General features: G+C 45.6%; 1 long non-coding RNA gene and 2 other non-coding genes across 3 annotated transcripts; all 3 read left to right on the top strand.

Moving 5' to 3' along the window:
- Nucleotides 1-120: 120 nt before the first annotated feature.
- On the top strand, nucleotides 121-8,195 carry LOC135967157 (uncharacterized). The gene is made up of 2 exons (XR_010581060.2): nucleotides 121-225; nucleotides 8,036-8,195. It is a non-coding gene; the product is annotated as an uncharacterized lncRNA (long non-coding RNA).
- Nucleotides 350-513, top strand: LOC123570619 (U1 spliceosomal RNA). The gene has a single exon (XR_006694898.1). It is a non-coding gene; the product is annotated as a U1 spliceosomal RNA (small nuclear RNA).
- A 3,310-nt stretch (nucleotides 8,196-11,505) lies between the features above and the next one.
- Nucleotides 11,506-11,669, top strand: LOC123570618 (U1 spliceosomal RNA). The gene has a single exon (XR_006694896.1). It is a non-coding gene; the product is annotated as a U1 spliceosomal RNA (small nuclear RNA).
- Nucleotides 11,670-14,914: the final 3,245 nt, after the last annotated feature.

The following is a 14,914-nucleotide window of genomic DNA, read 5'->3' as shown; positions in this document are numbered from 1 at the left end:
GAGGGAAAAAGGGAGAGGCAGACGTCACTTCCCCCTGGCCGCTCCTGCAGCGGATTGGGCGGCTGAGTGGCAGAAAGGCAGACGGGGACTGGGCAGGGCACTGTCGCTGACATCACGGAAAAGGCGACTTCTATGTAGATGAGGCAGCGCAAGGGCTGCTTCTTCGCCACCTGCTGCTTCGGCACGAAGGAGTTTCCATGCTGTGGAGCGGGTTCAGGACCGTTGGTAGGACTTGAGAAGCCCAGCTGTGTGTCAGGGCTAGAAGGGCTCGGGAGTGCGCGTGGCAAGTGACCGTGAGTGTAAAGGGTGAGGCGTATGAGGCTGTGGCGGGGCAGAGGTGTAGGAACTCATACTTACCTGGCAGGGGAGATACCATGATCACGAAGGTGGTTTTCCCAGGGCGAGGCTTATCCATTGCACTCCGGATGTGCTGACCCCTGCGATTTCCCCAAATGTGGGAAACTCGACTGCATAATTTGTGGTAGTGGGGGACTGCGTTCGCGCTTTCCCCTGGCTTTTTGTGTTTAAAGAATAGACTGTACAGTAAGTGTTATTTCTTTCGTCTGTTGGTTTGTAGTTTGGGGTAGCTTTGCAAGTGTAGTTTTAACAGTGGATGACTTGGGAATAGGAAATAACAGGTCGCTTCTCTACCAGAAGTGATAGGAGCGTCAGCGGTTGTAACACAAGCTAACTTGAGTGAGGGCCGCACAGCTCTTTCCTTTCTAAGGACCAGCTTTTTGCAGAGATTGGTCCAAAGTCTCCAGTCTCTTGGGTTCTCATTCTCTGTGTTTTTCTAACCCCCAGTCACTTTTTACACAGCCTCTGTTTCTAACGGCAGCTCCCACACGCGTTTGTAGGATTTCTGTGCTATCGGGAATGTCTTCTCACCTCCTAGAGCCAGGTAGAAACTACGTAGACGGGGGCTGTTCTTTGGGAAGAAAGCAAGGCCTTTGGGGCTCTACTGTCCCCGTTGGGTTGTAGACATAACACGCTTACTTTGCGTAGGGAAACGGCTCTGCCGGTGCCCAGCTGCCCTAGCCCATATTCATCCAGGCCCGCAGGTCAGAACCTGTCTTGGCCGAAATGCGCTGCGATCCTCCCTGAAGTATAAGGCGGGAAGTTTTATGTGGAGCCGGGTCCAGTTTCCTACTATCTCCTGCCGTTTACATATCTTGTCTTTCTTCAGACTTTATTTAAGCGACAGCTTCTTGTTTGAGGTCTCGCTTACACATCCTACATCCATTGCCAGGCAACTTTCTAGATAGCACCCCGACCCATCCTTCCCACCTCCAAGCAGCCCTTTCCTATTTCTGGTGCCAGTGTCCTCCCGTGTCCCTCTTTCTTCAGGCCCTCGCTTATCACCTTCATGGGCAGAAACTATTTAGCCCTCTCTCAACCTGCGGTGTACACCTGACACGGGTCAGTACCCTGGCAAATTCCTTAATACCCCTTCTCAAATTGCACTGTAAATGCATCTCTTTTTAACTCCCAGAAATATCTGATTGGTTTTGTCCCTGCACTACATGAATTCCACTACAGAAGAAAACCCCAGGGCTAGCGATGGTGGTTCTGAGCATTGTGCCGGCCTCTCCCAGGGTATGTTTTCTGACCTCACCTACTTCTGATCAACTGAGGTCAGGAGTTCGAGATCAACCTGACCAACATGGTGAAACTCCGTCTCTACTAAAAATGCATTAAAAAAAAAAAAAAAAAAAAAAAAAAAAAAAGGACAGCCGGGCGTGATGGTCTGTGTCTGTAATCCCAACTACTCAGGAGGCTGAGGCAGGAGAATCCCTTGAACCCGGGAGGCGGAGGTTGCAGTGAGCTGAGATCGCGTCATTGCACCCCAGTCTGGGTGACAGAGCAAGACTCTGTCTAAAAAAAAAAAAAAGGAAAAAGAATTAGTCCATCTGAGACACATTATTGGAGACAGTACAATCCTGCATCCAACAGGCACTTGGTGCAGATCTGAACCCACTGAGCTATTGGCTCTTGTTCCCCATGTTCTATTAAGTATCATGAGCAGAAATTGAGCTCTTTGGGTTTTACCCACTAAGTACGACTATAGGACAGGACTCTGTCTCACACACACACATTGTTGCATCATTATTTTTTTGCCATCAGTGTGGGTTTTTGGTTTTGAGGTTATGAAATGAATTTCTGGGGACAATCTCTGTTGGGTCGCGTTGACCCTTGTCCCTGTTGACCATGACAGCTAATCTGGTCTGTGAGTCTTTTTTATTGCCCCTTTATTGTCCTGAGAATAATGGTATTTCCTGATACTTGAGACTGCAGCAATGATAAGTTGTTCAGATCTTGTCTTTCCAATGTTTGGTAAAAATATTATGGGTCCAATAGTTGTCAATACCTGCAAGAGTGGCATCTCTATTACAAGTGTGATGTTACTACTCAATGTCCCCCCTCCCACCCAGCTTTCTTCCAAAGGAGCTCTTGGCTTGAACAAATTTACTATATCTAAAAGACATCTTAGTACAGGAAGGAAACTAAATCTGTAGCATGTAAGGAGCAGTTTTCTTTGATTGGTGTATTCAGGTTTCTAACCAGCTGAAAAATTCAAATACATGTCCTTTAAGGATTAAGTTTAAACCACACTACAGAAAGGAGAGAAAAGATTTATATGATCACATACAAGCAATGGAATCAGCACTTTTCACAACTATACAAATCAAATTTAATAATCTCCAGAACATTAAGGAAGTTCAGTCCTTAATGAAAATGAATGAAAAGAAATTATTCACCCACTGTTACATGCCCTAGAAAGAGAATGTTCTGCCCAACTCGAAAGGGTATCACAATATTACTCAGATTTTCAGCAATGAAGGCCCTCCAAGGAGCTAATGATGTTCATATTTTTTCAGTTTATTTCCTTCACTGATAAACATTGTTAATAGATACCATTGCCTCTCTTTTCACCTGAAGTGATGTTACTTAGCACAACTGGTTTCTTGAGAATGCCCCCTAGTTTGGTGGAAGTCATTTTCCTGCTTTATAAATATAGGATATTTTCTTTTTTTTTTTTTTTTTTTTTTGAGACAGAGTCTTGCTCTGTCGCCCAGGCTGGGGTGCAGTGGCCGGATCTCAGCTCACTGCAAGCTCCGCCTCCCGGGTTTAGACCATTCTCCTGCCTCAGCCTCCCGAGTAGCTGGGACTACAGGTGCCCGCCACCTCGCCCGGCTAGTTTTTTGTATTTTTTTAGTAGAGACGGGGTTTCACCATGTTAGCCAGGATGGTCTCGATCTCCTGACCTCGTGATCCGCCCGTCTCGGCCTCCCAAAGTGCTGGGATTACAGGCTTGAGCCACCGCGCCCGGCCAATATAGGATATTTTCTCATGAAACAAATTGCCATACTCTTTCGGTGAAGTGAATAGACAGATTAGGTCTCTAAAATGTTAAAGGAGTCACTGCCCCAATTATCTTAGGAACAATAATAATCACTTATATAAAATTAAAATAAGAAAATTAAGCCAGGTATGGTGGCTCATATCTGCAATCCCAGCACTTTAGGAGGCTGAGGAGGGAGGATCAATTGAGGTTAGGAGTTGGAGACCAGCCTGGGCAACAGAGTGAAACCCCCGTCTCTACAAATTTTTAAGTATTAGCTAAATTTTTTAAGTTGGCAGGGCATGATGATGCATGACTCTAATCTCAGCTACTAGGGAGACTGAGGCAGGCTGCAGGGAACTATGCTTGTGCCACTGCCCTCCAGCCTGAGTGACAGAGACTCCCGGCTCAAGCCGGGCATGGCGGCTCACGCCTGTAATCCCAGCACTTTCTGAGAGGCTGAGGGGGGCGGATCACGAGGTCGGGAGTTGGAGACCAGCCTGGCCTATATGGTGAAACCCTGTCTCTACTAAAAATACAAAATTAGCTGGGTATGGTGGCACATGCCTGTAATCTCAGCTACTCGGGAGGCTGAGGCAGGAGAATTGCTTGAACCTGGGAGGCAGAGGTTCAGTGAGCCAAGTCGTGCCACTGCACTCCAGCCTGGGCGACAGAGCGAGACTCCGTCTCAAAAAAAAAAGAAAGAAAAAGAAAAAGAAAGACAATTAAGAATTTGTTGAAAATTGTTTTAGTAGAATGCTAGGCTGCATGTCTTGCATCTGTACTCCCAGCAAGTCAACAAGCTGAGGCGGAAGGATTGCTTTAGGCCAGCAGTTGGAGACCAGCCTCGGCAACAGGGCAACACGTCGTCTCTAAAAAAATACAAGTGAAGCTGAGCCAGGAGGATTTCCTGAGCCCAGAAGTTCCAATTTGGTCAGCTATGATTGCCCTGCTTCACTCTAGCCTGGATAACAGAGCAAGACCCTGTGCCTTATTTTTTATTTTATATATATTTTTTACTACTTATGCTTATTTATTTATTTGTTTTTGAGACAGCGTTTTGCTCTGTAGCCCAGGCTAGAGTGCAGTGGTGCGATCTGAGCTCACTGCAAGCTCTGCCTCCCAGGTTGAAGCTATTGCCTGCCTCAGCCTCCAGAGTAGCTGGGATTAAAGGCACACGCCACCACGCCCAGCTAATTTTTATATTTTTAGTAGAGATGGGGTTTCATCATGTTAGCCAGGCTGGTCTCAAACTCCTAACCTCCACTGATGCACCTGTCTCGGCCTCCCAAAGTGCTGAGATTACAGGTGTGAGCCACGTCGCCCAGCCTACTTATGCTTGAAATGGAAGGTTTCATTAGGGAAACATTTTCTTGTTGAATTTCTAACATGAAAAAATAATAGAGTTAGCTGTAGATTAAATTAATGGTCTCGATAGTTTGTTACAACAAATGAAATGAAGTTGATAGCAAAGAGGAATTTTTTGATTCTTTTGAACAATTTAGATAATGTAAATATTTAATATATAAAGATATGAAAAAGTTCGTTACGTTATTATTTATTTGTTTATATTATTTATTTATTTATATTTTGAGATGGAGTCTCACTCTGTTGCCTAGGCTGGAGTGCAGTGGTGCAATCTCGGCTCACTGCAACCTCTGCCTGCCGGGTTCCAGCGATTCTCCTGCCTCAGCCTCCTAAGAAGCTGGGATTACAGGCACACACCACCACGCCTGGCTAATTTTTGTATTTTTAGTAGACATGCGGTTTCACCTTGTTGGTCAGACTGGTCTCGAACTCCTGACCTCGTGATCCTCCTGCTACAGCTTCCCAAAGTGCTGGGACTACAGGTGTGAGCCACCGCACCTGGCCCATTACATTATTTTGTAAAAAGTCAGTGTGACTCTTTTGACAAATTAGAATGGTTTAACAATCTTGGTTAGGCTGGGTGTGGTGGCACATGCCTGTAATCCCAGCACTTTGGGAGCCCAAGGTCAGGAGTTCGAGACCAGCCTGGTCAACATGGTGAAACCCTGTCCTTACTAAAACTACAAAAATTAGCCGAGCATGGTGGCAGACTCCTGTAATCCCAGCTACTTAGAAGGCTGAGGCAGGAGAATCGCTTGAACCGGGAGGCAGAGGTTGCAGTGAGGAAGATCGTGCCACTGCACTCCAGCCTGGGGGGTGACAGAGTAAGACTCTGTCTCAAAAAAAAAAAAAAAAAAGTACAAAAAACCACAGGAAGAGGGGAGCCTACCATTGTGCATACCGCTTCACCAAAACGTGAATTAAGAATATTACAAAGGACTTCCCTGATCTAAATTTAAATACATTTCACTCTTCTGTTTCTAAAGCAGGCTCCAAGATCCTCCAGGCTTCGGCAGAAAATTTGACTTAACTGTTGAAACCTTTGAGCCCAAATATTCTGACCTTATCAATTAATTCCCATGCTGGTGAAGAAGGCAAGGCCACTAACTGGTTGCAAAAGGCAAATTGGAAGGATTTTCAAAGAGACTGAAGCAGGACTGGGCGCAGTGGCTCACGCCTGTAATCCCAGCACTTTAGGGAGGCTGAGGAGGGCGGATCACGAGGTCAAGAGATCGAGACCATCCTGGCGAGCACGGTGAAACCCCGTCTCTACTAAAACTACAAAAAATTAGCCGGGCGTGGTGACGGCCGCCTATAGTTCCATACTCGGGAGGCTGAGGCAGGAGAATGGCGTGAACCCGGCAGGCGGAGCTTGCAGTGAGCTGAGATCGCGCTACTGTACTCCAGCCTGGGCGAGGAGCGAGACTCCATCTCAAAAAACAAAACAAAACAAAACAAAAACAGAGACTGAAGCAGAACATGAAATGTTCACATTTTAGCCAAATATCTCCATGTTGCCATTCCCCAGGTCCTTCCTAAAAATGCAAATTGGAGGATAATTCAGCAATGTACTAAAAAGCCAGACAAATCTGTCTTTGCTTACTTAAAATGGTTTGAGAGCCAGGCATGGTAGCTCATGCCTGTAATCCCAGCACTTTGGGAGGCCGAGTCGAGTGGAACACTTGAGGTCATGAGTTCGAGACCAGCCTGCCAACATGGTGAAACCCTGTCTGGACTAAAAATACAAAAATTAGCCAGGTGGCTACTCAGGAGGCTGAAGCAAAAGAATCACTTGAACCTGGGAGGCGGAGGTTGCAGTTAGCTGAGATCCTGCCATTGTAATACAGCCTGGGTGACAGAGGGAGACTCTGTCTCAAAAAGAACAAAAGAAAGAAGAAAAAATTAGCAGAGTAGTAGAAATATAACGTACATGAGAATGATAATCATGAAGACAATCTGTATTCTAGAATAGTAAGGGAACCTATTCCATTAGGGAGCCGACTGAAAACATCAAATCCCAGTTCACACCCCAGGGTATGATGTGACGTGCCTGTAGTCCCAGATACTCGGGAGGATTAGTAAGGAGGTTTGCTTGAATTCATGAGGTCAAGGCAGAAGTAAATCCTGATCATGCCACTGCAGTCCAGCCTGGGTGACAATGAGACCTTGTCTCAAAAACAAACAAACAAATGAAAAAATCCACAAAACCAAACAACAACAAATTATCCCCTCACTCTGAAATGACAGTGGCAAACATCACTTTGCTATTAGAAAATTAAAACACCCCTTCTTGCTAAAACACTCCCTCTTGCTATCAACCTGCCCTCTCGCTCTAACATGTCTGACCCATGGTTTAAAATGCCCAAAAGCTGATGTACTCAAATTGTAGTACACTTACCTGTTCTGCAACAGCATTTATTTTAGTCTGTAGGAGATCACCATCCATGGCCCTATAAATGTCTAACAGCATGGAATGATGAAGGGACAGTGTCCTTTAGGATATGTATGTATATAGCTCTGAAGAAACCCAACATTGGGCGACTTCCCTCAAACTTTTCACTAGGCATGACCACTGTGCTATTTTAGATAGAGATTCTGTGGGGCAAACCCTGAGAATTATCTGCCTGGCTATCAAGAAGATAGCTCCTTGCATTTTTGGGGAGTGAACACCTTTGCTTCAAGGGAGTGTTTCCTCCCAGGATTACAAATCTTTCTGTAACTTCAGGAAACATTGCTGATGAAAACCAGGCATGGTGGCTCTGGCCTGTAATCCCAGTGACTCGGGGGTTGAGGCAAGAGGATCACTTAAGTCCAGGAGTTCGAGGCTGCAGTGAGCTATGATGGTGCCACTGCTCTCCAGTCTGGGCCACAGGGCCAGACACTGTCTGTGAAAGAAAAAGAAAGAAATACATTGCTGATGAAACTGCGGCCTCTTATGCAGCTCAATAAAAAGCTATTTATTCACTGGCTAAGGTTGTACTAGACAATCACATGACTTTAGATGATATATTTAGCGGAGCAGGGAGATGTATGTGTGGTGGCAAATACCTTTTGTTGCATATATATAAATATTCCCCATGCAGTAGAACCTTCTCTATAAAAAGTCCGTTCAGTTGGTTGTAGGGCCTAGGGCTTATTTTTATTTCTCAATCCTGACAAGGTAAGGCTGGATTAATGAAGATTCTCTGCAGGTGTAAATTTCCCCTACAAAAGACAGTTTTGCAGAGTTAATCCTGTTTGCTGGCTCTCTGACAGCCATCTTAAAATATGCCAAAGAAATACATTCTGGGGTAAAATATTTTGATTTCCTTCATCTATCTACAGCTTCACCATGCTGACAGCCTCCAGTCCAAGCGTACCTGAAGCCTTTCTTTTTAAAAAGCTTTCCCACCCTCCTGACTGCCTTCAAGTCTCTGCCAAAACACAAGTCACAGTGACTGACTCCCTGCTATAGCAAGCTCAGAATAAATAGCCTTTGCTTTTTTCCATTTGGTTGGTCTTTGTTTATTTGCAGAAGCTTCCGTGTAGAGTTGACAAGGACTCCATCTTTCACCACACCTTAGTAGTTTCCTCTGAGCCCTTTTCTCTGTTAGTTCTTGGCCTGCCAAGTCCAGTTTTAGAAAAGAATACTGTTGAGTCTAGTTTAGCAGGAGTCCTCCCAACCACTTTTGATAGCTAATCAAGTTCCTCTTAGTAATTTTCCATCCACTGACTTTCTTATCTTACCAGTTGGCTATAATCTTCAACTCCTCCTGCTGTATTTCAGGTTGAGCTCAGTTCTTTGGTGGTCTATCTTGCCTATTGTAGCACATACAATAAAATCTGTCTCATGTTTTTAACAAGTGTCCAGTGTAGTCCCTCAAAAACTACCTTTGCAAAATTATGACAGTAAGAGAAAGCTGACATGGCTGGCCCCATCTTGGTTCTAGCCTCACAGGTTAGCTGGCTTTGCTTACTCCTGTGCAATTTCTCCCAAGCTGTCTTTGGGAAAAATTGAGTTTATAGTTTAAATCAGCAGTCTCCAACCCCCAGGGCCACAGGACAGGTACTGGTCCATGGCCTGTTAGGAACCCAGCCGAACAGCAGGAGGTGAGCTGCAGGCCTTCAAGCATTACCACCTGAGCTCCGCCTCTTGTCAGATCTGCATCAGCATTAGATGCTCATCGGAGCTCGGACCCTATTGGGAACTGCGCATGTGAGGGATCCAGATTGCACACTCCTTATGAGACTGTGACTAATGCCTGATGACCTAAGGTGGGACAGTTTCATCCGGAAACCATCCACCACCCCCTTCCATGAAAAAACTGTCTTCTGTGAAACCAGTCCCTGGTGCCAAAAAGGTTGGGGACAGTCAAAAAGGTTGGTGTAAATGATAACCTTCCCCAAAACTAAATTACCTCTGTAAAACTCATGAAAGGCCACCAAGTTAGAAGGATGAAAGAGGTGTGAATTCTACTAAGATGTATGCCTCGTTAAATAATTACCAGCCATTATTCCAGAGGTCGCAAGATTTGCAGCTTCCCCAATAACTGCTGTGAAGAACATCACTATTGTAGAACCTAAGATTGGCCTCTTGAGTTGTCTTTTCAGGCTTTTGCATTTCTGACTACTGGATGGCACCATTTGGCCTGAAAATCAACCAGTCCCTTAGCCCCCACCCAGAAGCTGACTGAATGCAGGAGGGCCATTTTCCACATCCCTGTGATTTCATCCCCGACAATCAGCACCGCCCAAGCCCTAGCCCCCTCCCCACCAAACTATCTGAAAAACCCATTACCTCCAAGCCTTCAGTGAGATTGATTTGGGTAACAACTCTCTCTCCCACATGTCGTGGCTGGCCTGTGTCAATGAAACTCTTTACTGCAATGCCATGGTCTCCATGAATTGATATTGTGTGTACATTAGGCAGGAAGAACCCATCAGGCGGTTACATCTGCAGGATGGTGCCAGTTCTTTCCACAAAGGCTGGTCAGATACCCAGAAAGTATTTCTCCACTACTGCCTGGACAATGTGTCTCCCTGTCAATCTCCAGGGAATGGGGCCTGGATCAAGTATTTAGCATTCAGCAGTTACTACACGGTCACATAATCCCTCATTTTTAATATTTTGCCATGCCTTCCAGTGGCCTAACTGGTCACCATGCCACAGAATCTTTACTTTATGATCTCCAAGGAGAACTCTCCACTCCATGTTTTGTGATTTGAGCAATGGAATAGAATCTGATACTGGTGGGATGCGGGAGGTCCCCAGACACTGGGGGAATCTCGACCCCAGCTGTGGTGTCCAGGCTCTTGACACCACCTCAAGAATGAAGTGAAGGATGAGTCAGCAAATAGTGAAAGAAGAGATTTATTGCAAAGCAAAAAGTACGCACTCAAGAAAGGGGAGTTTGGGTATATCGGAGAGAGAACAATAGGTTGTGGGGTTTCATCTTGATGGGTTTCTTTAACCAAGGAGTGGAATATTCATGAAAATTCCCGGGTAAAGGTGGAGATTTCTCGGAAATCTGGTGCCATCCATTTTTACATCAAATAATGGTCTCAGAGCCGTCATGGCACTGGTGGATGTGTGATTTAGTATGTTAATGAGCATATAATGACGGTCTAGGTAAAACTTCCGTCCAATCCAGCACCACATTGGGTCCAGTCAGTCTCAGCCAGCTTGGTCCACACCCTGGTTTTCCAGCCTTTTATGAGCCCACAGCCTCAAGTCATCTAAATCTACTGCCTAGAATTTGTTATCCTGTGACCACCCTGTATTACTCCTGTTTGAAATCTACTTGTAAATATTCAAATAGTCTTTGACTTGGCCATTCCAACTTTGCTTACTTCACAGTGTTTGCTGCGTAATATGTAAGAAAAGGTGATCCAGGCATTTGTTAAACATCTCAAATAAGATGTATCCCGGGTAGTTGTGTCAAATTTGGATTATTTTGGTTTTGTCTTTGCAGAATATAAAAAACTAACACAAGGTAAGGGCTAAGGTCTGGAGATGGCTGCCCAAGAGATGACAAAGTCCAACACCACGCTTGAGAGTGTCCAACCATCTCTTCTGGGGCAGCACAGTTTTCTACAATCCTGAATTTGGAAAACAAGCAACAAGATTCATGAAACTGGACAACTGTCTTTATAACATTACCAGTGATAAAACCAGTAAGGAAGGCTGGTTTGCAGTCATCCGACCTGCCTCTTTACTTTCATAAATACGGTTTCTCTCTGATAGTAAACGGCTTCCAATTTCAAGCGGAATGCTACATCACAAGGATAAGGATGTGAAGAGAACCGGTTTCTTTTGTAATCCTAAACGTTCCGCACAGGAGTTTTTTGCGAATTAAAAGCCATTATTTGAAGAAGGGTGCCCAGGATCCATCTGGCCGCGGAAAGGTTGCTCCGCAACACAGGCTACGGACCTGCTTCTTTGGGAGAGAACAGATGCCGGGGCGGGAGGGAAAAAGGGAGAGGCAGACGTCACTTCCCCCTGGCCGCTCCTGCAGCGGATTGGGCGGCTGAGTGGCAGAAAGGCAGACGGGGACTGGGCAGGGCACTGTCGCTGACATCACGGATAAGGCGACTTCTATGTAGATGAGGCAGCGCAAGGGCTGCTTCTTCGCCACCTGCTGCTTCGGCACGAAGGAGTTTCCATGCCGTGGAGCGGGTTCACGAACGCTGGTCGGACCTGAGAATCCCAGCTGTGTTGTCAGGGCTAGAAGGGCTCGGGAGTGCGCGTGGCAAGTGACCGTGAGTGTAAAGGGTGAGGCGTATGAGGCTGTGGCGGGGCAGAGGTGTAGGAACTCATACTTACCTGGCAGGGGAGATACCATGATCACGAAGGTGGTTTTCCCAGGGCGAGGCTTATCCATTGCACTCCGGATGTGCTGACCCCTGCGATTTCCCCAAATGTGGGAAACTCGACTGCATAATTTGTGGTAGTGGGGGACTGCGTTCGCGCTTTCCCCTGACTTTTTGTGTTTAAAGAACAGGCTGTGCAGTAAGGGTTATTTCTTTCGTTTGTTGGTTTGTAGGTTGCCGTAGCTTTCCAAGTGTAGTTTTAACAGTGGATGACTTGGGAATAGGAAATAACATGTCGCTTCTCTACCAGAAGTGATAGGAGCGTCAGCGGTTGTAACACAAGCCAACTTGAGTGAGGGCCGCACAGCTCTTTCCTTTCTAAGGACCAGCTCTTTGCAGAGATTGGTCCAAAGTCTCCAGTCTCTTGGGTTCTCATTCTCTGTGTTTTTCTAACCCCCAGTCACTTTTTACACAGCCTCTGTTTCTAACGGCAGCTCCCACACGCGTTTGTAGGATTTCTGTGCTATCGGGAATGTCTTCTCACCTCCTAGAGCCAGGTAGAAACTACGTAGACGGGGGCTGTTCTTTGGGAAGAAAGCAAGGCCTTTGGGGCTCTACTGTCCCCGTTGGGTTGTAGACATAACACGCTTACTTTGCGTAGGGAAACGGCTCTGCCGGTGCCCAGCTGCCCTAGCCCATATTCATCCAGGCCCGCAGGTCAGAACCTGTCTTGGCCGAAATGCGCTGCGATCCTCCCTGAAGTATAAGGCGGGAAGTTTTATGTGGAGCCGGGTCCAGTTTCCTACTATCTCCTGCCGTTTACATATCTTGTCTTTCTTCAGACTTTATTTAAGCGACAGCTTCTTGTTTGAGGTCTCGCTTACACATCCTACATCCATTGCCAGGCAACTTTCTAGATAGCACCCCGACCCATCCTTCCCACCTCCAAGCAGCCCTTTCCTATTTCTGGTGCCAGTGTCCTCCCGTGTCCCTCTTTCTTCAGGCCCTCGCTTATCACCTTCATGGGCAGAAACTATTTAGCCCTCTCTCAACCTGCGGTGTACACCTGACACGGGTCAGTACCCTGGCAAATTCCTTAATACCCCTTCTCAAATTGCACTGTAAATGCATCTCTTTTTAACTCCCAGAAATATCTGATTGGTTTTGTCCCTGCACTACATGAATTCCACTACAGAAGAAAACCCCAGGGCTAGCGATGGTGGTTCTGAGCATTGTGCCGGCCTCTCCCAGGGTATGTTTTCTGACCTCACCTACTTCTGATCAACTGAGGTCAGGAGTTCGAGATCAACCTGACCAACATGGTGAAACTCCGTCTCTACTAAAAATGCATTAAAAAAAAAAAAAAAAAAAAAAAAAAAAGGACAGCCGGGCGTGATGGTCTGTGTCTGTAATCCCAACTACTCAGGAGGCTGAGGCAGGAGAATCCCTTGAACCCGGGAGGCGGAGGTTGCAGTGAGCTGAGATCGCGTCATTGCACCCCAGTCTGGGTGACAGAGCAAGACTCTGTCTAAAAAAAAAAAAAAGGAAAAAGAATTAGTCCATCTGAGACACATTATTGGAGACAGTACAATCCTGCATCCAACAGGCACTTGGTGCAGATCTGAACCCACTGAGCTATTGGCTCTTGTTCCCCATGTTCTATTAAGTATCATGAGCAGAAATTGAGCTCTTTGGCTTTTACCCACTAAGTACGGCTCTAGGACAGGACTCTGTCTCACACACACACATTGTTGCATCATTATTTTTTTGCCATCAATGTGGGTTTTTGGTTTTGAGGTTATGAAGTGAATTTCTGGGGACAATCTCTGTTGGGTCGTGTTGACCCTTGTCCCTGTTGACCATGACAGCTAATCTGGTCTGTGAGTCTTTTTTATTGTCTGTTTATTGTCCTGAGAATAATGGTACTTCCTGATACTTGAGACTGCAGCAATGATAAGTTGTTCAGATCTTGTCTTTCCAATGTTTGGTAAAAATATTATGGGTCCAATAGTTGTCAATATCTGCAAGAGTGGCATCTCTATTACAAGAGTGATGTTACTACTCAATGTCCCCCCTCCCACCCAACTTTCTTCCAAAGGAGCTCTTGGCTTGAACAAATTTACTATATCTAAAAGACATCTTAGTACAGGAAGGAAACTAAATCTGTAGCATGTAAGGAGCAGTTCTCCTTGATTGGTGTATTCAGGTTTCTAACCAGCTGAAAAATTCAAATACATGTTCTTTAAGGATTAAGTTTAAACCACACTACAGAAAGGAGAGAAAAGATTTATATGATCACATACAAGCAATGGAATCAGCACTTTTCACAACTATACAAATCAAATTTAATAATCTCCAGAACATTAAGGAAGTTCAGTCCTTAATGAAAATGAATGAAAAGAAATTATTCACCCACTGTTACATGCCCTAGAAAGAGAATGTCCTGCCCGACTCAAAATGGTATCACAATATTACTCAGATTTTCAGCAATGAAGGCCCTCCAAGGATCTAATGATGTTCATGTTTTCAGTTTATTTCCTTCACTGATAAACATTGTTAATAGATACCATTGCCTCTCTTTTCACCTGAAGTGATGTTACTTAGCACAATTGGTTTCTTGAGAATGCCCCCTAGTTTGGTGGAAGTAATTTTCCTTCTTTATAAATATAGAATATTTTCTCATGAAACAAATTGCCATACTCTTTCAGTGAAGTGAATAGACAGATTAGGTCTCTAAAATGTTAAAGGAGTCACTGCCCCAATTATTTTAGGAACAATAATAATCACTTATATAAAATTAAAATAAGAAAATTAAGCCAGGTATGGTGGCTCACATCTGCAATCCCAGCACTTTAGGAGGCTGAGGAGGGAGGATCAATTGAGGTTAGGAGTTGGAGACCAGCCTGGGCAACAGAGTGAAACCCCTGTCTCTACAAATTTTTAAGTATTAGCTAAATTTTTAAAGTTGGCAGGGCATGATGATGCATGACTCTAATCTCAGCTACTAGGGAGACTGAGGCAGGCTGCAGGGAGCTATGCTTGTGCCACTGCCCTCCAGCCTGAGTGACAGAGTGAGACTCCCGGCTCAAGCCGGGCATGGCGGCTCACGCCTGTAATCCCAGCACTTTCTGAGAGGCTGAGGGGGGCGGATCACGAGGTCGGGAGTTCGAGACCAGCCTGGCCTATATGGTGAAACCCTGTCTCTACTAAAAATACAAAATTAGCTGGGCGTGGTCGCAGCTACTCGGGAGGCTGAGGCAGGAGAATTGCTTGAACCTGGGAGGCAGAGGTTGCAGTGAGCCAAGTTGTGCCACTGCACTCCAGCCTGGTGACAGAGCGAGACTCCGTCTTAAAAAAAAAAAAAAAAAAAGGCCGGGCGCAGTGGCTCAAGCCTGTAATCCCAGCACTTTGGGA

Source organism: Macaca fascicularis, chromosome 1 (assembly GCF_037993035.2).
Source record: "Macaca fascicularis isolate 582-1 chromosome 1, T2T-MFA8v1.1".
Classification (NCBI taxonomy): Eukaryota; Metazoa; Chordata; class Mammalia; order Primates; family Cercopithecidae; genus Macaca; species Macaca fascicularis.
This window is presented reverse-complemented; position numbering and strand designations above follow the sequence as displayed.